This window comes from Dermacentor andersoni, chromosome 11 (genome assembly GCF_023375885.2).
Source record: "Dermacentor andersoni chromosome 11, qqDerAnde1_hic_scaffold, whole genome shotgun sequence".
Lineage (NCBI taxonomy): Eukaryota > Metazoa > Arthropoda > Arachnida > Ixodida > Ixodidae > Dermacentor > Dermacentor andersoni.
In genome coordinates this window covers 59,598,708-59,604,707 of record NC_092824.1, presented here as the reverse complement: position 1 = coordinate 59,604,707, position 6,000 = coordinate 59,598,708, and positions in this window count along the sequence as shown.

Below are 6,000 nucleotides of genomic sequence, written 5' to 3'. Positions count from 1 at the left end.
CTTGATGGGTGGTCATTATGATGCAAGCTATGCACATTCATATATTGTCTTGATCGGTGGTCATTGTTTCGCTCGCAAGTGGAATCAAATTGTGTGATAATGTGAAATCGATGCACGTGCTCCGCTGGGTTTTCGGTTGGGCCGGATCGCCGTGACATCCCGAAGGATATATCTGCAACACGGAACGCGTGAACCGCTCCCTTTTCGGTAACAACACATCCACATTGAAATCACGGACAACGACAACAAGGGTGATGTTAGTAGAGCAGCACTTTTTGCAATCACTGCATTTTTTGCTTGCTTACGGTGTTATCAGCCATTGCTCACGGGGATATGAGCCATTGATGATGAGAGTTTTCGACATGCTGTTATGTATGTTGTATGCGTGATTGGAAAGAATTCAAGCAATGTTCGTTTCACTTTGCTGAGTAGCCTTTGCCTCACGGGGCTATGAGCCATTGCATTTTCTGCTTGCTTACGAGAGCATAAATGCTTACGGGGGTATGAGCCATTGATGGCGATTTGTATTCATGGAGAATAAAAATGCACGGAACCCTAGCCTACAGATGACTGTGTTACAGCTTCGCTGTAAAACTTTCATCTGTAGTCGTCAATGAATGAATGAATGAATGAATGAATGAATGAATGAATGAATGAATGAATGAATGAATGAATTAATGAATGAATGCCGGGCACTAGGTCACGCAAAGTATTTTCTAAGGAACAAAGCCAAGTTTATTGCAACAGTCATGTTAAGGTGCATTAGCGCAGCCTCTTGGGCCAGTTGGTGCATGATGAACTTGAAAAAAGCGTGTACCAGCTAAACACAAAGGAAGCGCAGATAAGGAAAAGGCGTTAGAAACAGACGGACGCTGGACTTTCGACTGCACTTTATTGAAATTTACATTGCCGCACATAACCTCCGACGCATGCTCGTCTGCAACTCCTCCAAATACATGTTCATAGTTAACACCTCGTAAATACATTACCGTGCGAAAACAGCCGACGCATGTGCAACTTCCACTCCTCTCAAAACATGAACATCAATGTCAGTTTTTTATTAATCATCTTTTACCTCCCCGATAGGTAATCACGTTCCTTGTTTGTTAAACACAAAGACGTATCACTGACACAATTTTCTTTCTCGTTTCCAATGCGAAAAACTTCAAAGATTTCGCCTTCGTATGTGGCCTTACCCGTCCTTAATATAACCGAACAATGGCGCACTTTTTTTGCACCTATTGCAGCCGCGGTAATGAACCGCCAATTTGCTTCCGTGATAGCTGCTTAAGGATAGGTTAAGTTCTTGCAAGCGCTTATTCACGCACCTACCTGTCTGGCTTTTACAGACTTTAACTCAACCCAACGGAATGCGGTAAACAACACCAATGTTGCACTTGATGAAGGGTGTCACGTGTTTACCTTAACCGGCCCCTCTCTTCGTCCCTTCGTTTCCAATCCTCGCTCGCAAGCTAGCCAGTTTGCAAAGTGCAGAAAACAAAACGCCTACACCTTGCCTTCCCGCCGCCTTCTTAATGCTGTGGGAGATGTTAAGAAAGTATAGTGTTATTTCTGGTTGCTTTCTTCACTCTGATGTCGGCGACTTCTGGCCTGCTAGACTTTCCGCAAACAGGCTTCAACAACAGCCCTAACGACTGAGAGATGGAAACCTGCGGCAGGTAACCTCTAAACCTGCTGTTTCAGGCTATACGCCACGCGGTGGTGGCAGCTCTTCTGCAGTGCGTCCAGAAGCCGTCCAACCGCTACACCCCTCTGCACCAGTTTAGACTGAGTAGAGTCATACGTCATTACCGCTTTTTAGGTCCGGGGTGAAAACATCCAGCAGACATGGTAATTGTCATGAAAGGTCGGTTGTAAGTTGAGGAATCTAATTCCTTTATTATCCGGCCATTCCTATGTGAAATTTAAACAGCGAGAGCATTCCTTTATACCGGATAATATACCTTGTGCTATAATATCTAACATGTCCCCTGGTGAAAGCCTCAAAAAGATAAAAAAATCTCAACGTAGCTAAACACACGAACCACATGATCGTTGTTCAAGGCTGTTTCGTTATGCCAGAGAAGAGGGCTGTGAACTTGCCGTAATTCGTCCTTACGGCAGGTAAAAGGAGATTATTGTGAGGAAAATACAGGGTGCTGCTGTTGTTAGTAATGTGTTCAAGATCAATGCATTCAATGAAGATGTCGTTTTGATTATATATGCAAAGATGGATAATTTTTGACGGAATAAATGCCGTAACGGGAGAATGTTAAGTTTAGGAAACAGTGACCTGCAAGACAAATCAAATGGGCTGAAAGTCATTAATCACATAGCGTGGTTGTGAAGTCGCTGCAGACGTTCAATATGCGTAGAATACGTATTGGCCGATGACGATGCGCAATACGAAAGATGGGTATGAATGTAAGCAAAATACAAAGATCGTAGAATGTTGTGTGGAAAGTAAGTTCTTGTCTTTACGATAGTTTAGATCCCACATTCAAACTTTTTCACAAGTGATCGGGCATGTCCATGAAATTTTAGTTCAGTATCTCACATGACACCGAGGAACCGCGCTTCGTTCAAAACCTTTATGACGTAATCACCAATATCAATAGGTGGGACGTCGATTGAATTTCCTTGGGGATGGAATACCATAAATATCGTTTTAGGAGGAATAATGTGCAGATTAATATTTTGGCTCCATATATAATATTGTTTAAGTTGGTCTTAAGGTTAGAATAGACTGTGACAATTGCTTTACTGGATTTAAAAATGGCTGTGTCATAAACGAAAAGTATGCACTTGGTATTAGCAAGAATTGTGGGTAGAACTTTAGTAAACATAAAAAATAAAAGATGGCTAAAAATTGATCCCGGTGGGACACCTACGTTAATTAGCCTGGGTGATCAGAGATAGCCGTTAACCTGTAACTTTTGAAACCATTTACTCAAGTGGTCTCTTATAAAGTTTAGCGGAGGACCACACATACCAAATGATTCGAGTTTAGCAACTAGTATGGGATGGTTTATCGTGTTGAATGCCTTCGTAAGATCGATGAATACAGAGCCCACAATTAAACCTCTTTCAAGCGACTTTGCTTGATTTCTTCAGTTAAAGTAATAAGTGCCAGTTCGTTTGAATATACTTGGCAAAATCGAAATTGCTGAGAATACAAGATGTTAAATTTATTTGTGTAGCGCATTATTCGAGTGTGGAAATGCTTTTCAATTGCTTTAAGAAAAAAAAAAAGGAAAGCTACAAATTGTCCGGTAATTCTCTATTGAAGTATGATCATCCTTTTCTGAAAATAGGAAGTATTCTACAAGATTTAAGACCCCTTGGAAATACCCTTGCAGAAAACAGTTTTGTAATGAATACTGCCGAACTGACGATATATCATGCGAAATTAGTTTTCGCATGAATTTCGTATTAACAGAAATAATGATCCAATTCTTCAAATGCGATCTAAATAGAAGAGACGTAAATATTTCTAATGACGCTAACCCGTGATTGCAGGAAATGAGCGTCCACGCCGAAATCGACACTCTCTCCACTTGCCCTGTCTAGCCTCAGCAAACGAAATTTCGTCCCTGCGTTATCCCATGCCACGGCCGGAGGATTGCATGACAGATACGTCACCGGTGCCGCCTTTTTTTTTTTCTGTCGCATTTTTGCTGAGTGCTGCAGTTCTGGTGACGGTCTCGCACGGGAGCTTTTTGTTTGTCTCGTTTCGCGCAGCGGCCGCTTTTGCGCGCTCTGCACGAGAACACCTGATCAGCGCCGTAACCACGAGCAATACCGCAGGCGTGATAGGATGCAAGAGCATGACCGCGGCGCTGGAGTACACTATAAAGCGGCATAGTTTCGTTCTCTGCGCGCGCGACTGTGTGACGTGGGAACAGGCAGACGAATCGGAAGTACACCTCTCTTGCTATACGGCACGAACTAACAGAAAAACATCCGGATATTCGGCTTGCCTGTTTCATGATTTCTCTCAACTCTAAGTTATCCATTGAAACAAATTAGTAAACGAAGAAATGATTTCGCCTTGAATAATTTTTGCAGTCACGTGTGACTATAAGCGACGTCACAGCGCTTCCATGTACGTAGGCGCACTTGCGCGATATATACGTGAACTCTGTCTCTCTGGGTGGGTGGCGCTCGCCCGGATAACGGCCAACGGCGTTTGGTTTGAAATTTAACCTCTTTGAGTGGCACGTAGACATGCAGTACAAAACAGACACGATCGCTGGCACACCTAGTATGCAGTGCGTTTGCCATCTCAATATAGCCAGACCTGTTGATGGGCGCGGCCTTGAAGGCAGTATAACCTCGGGGGCAGTAATAGTTGTCCCTCTAAAAGGTAGTATATTCTGCAGCTTTCCGTTCGTGAAACACAACTAAAGTGCTCCAACGCTGCTCGAATACGTAATTTACTACAAAAGCTGTGGCTAAATGCCACCCTTTTGATTTCGTCTACGTATTACCCACGGCAGGCCCCTTAATTTCAACCAATATAATCAAGTGTATTGTTTAGTTCAACAATGAATTTCGGTAATGGTACAAACCGTGCGCAAATATTTAAAATAGGGGCAAAGTGCGGGACCAAGTTTTTTTTCCAAATGTAATCACAGCTACAAACTCCAATGCCATGCAATAAACATCTGATGAGCTCCAATTTCACTACATGATAACTTGGCGTGACGTCGAAATTTCTCAAGACACTCGGAAACATGGTTGATACGCACCGTATAACGCGTTCGAGCACTTCCATTACATATGTTTCTTTATTTCCATCCCGACTTGCCCTGAAGCCCTAATTCTTGATGCGTAAATCAGTGCTATATATATGCTGTGATGCTTGTGTTTTGCATGAATTGAAGCAGTGTTTTGTGGAATCTGTTATCACGTACTCAGCGGTCATAGCTGGTTCCGACATTGTAGCAGAGGCAAGCTTGAGGTAGGAGAAGCTAGCGTTCTTATTGTAAGCCTGGACTTGCGCACATTAGGTGGTACGCATCAGCCTATTCATCACTGGGACTAAGCAGTAGGGACACGTAGCAACCACTGGTGAATGCACCCAGTTCAACTTTCAGATCACAGCCGGTGTTTGGGCCACCCCGGCCAGAAGGCTTCTAACCACAACTTCCTCCTCTCTGGTAAGGTGGAGGGGGAGGGAGCAGACAAACGGTGGGGCGAGAGCACTAGCCCACGCGATATATGCAGTTGCTGAAACTGACGCATTTGGCACTTTGCCCACTCCTCACGCTAGAAATTGTAATGTTGGGTCTACGCGCCGAAAGCCTGCTGTGATTATGAGGCAGGCTATATTGAGGGACTCAGAGTGATTTTACCAATTTCGGGTTTCTTATTGTGCACCTAAATCTAAGTACACGCGCGTTTTCTTTTTCTTTTTGCTTTTTCGTGATGTTTTTTGATTTTGCTGCCGTCGAAATTCGGTCGCCGTGGCCGCGATTGAATGGACGACCTTGAGCTCAGCAGTTTAACGCCTTAAGCACTAATTTACCGCGGCTGGTATCACACACACAACAGGCTCCAACGTTCACCTATAGAGGTAATATGACCAACTCTTGCGCGCATGCATTAAAATCTGGAACTGCAAGGAAGCCACCATGTTGCTACATTGCGCTGCCGCGCAGGCGCCGACGACGAGATGTCATTCAGACGAGACGCGCAATGAATGCGATATCGTGCCTCCCTTCATCATGGTGGCGCGATCTAGTTCAGGCGCCTGCAAACGCATCCGTTAACACATGATCAAAATTACTAAACGTTTTAGAAATGGCCGTCCGATATTTCTCGAACATACGCGAAATTAGCTTTACAGATTGTCCCTACGGACGTGCTCGTGCAAATGCTAGTTTTCGCATCATATATTGAATATTGTTAGCTTGAGAAAATTTGGAGGCAGCAACATAGCGGCGCCTTTGCGGATGTAAGTTTTATTTTGGCGCAAATTTGCTCTAATGTGATCGG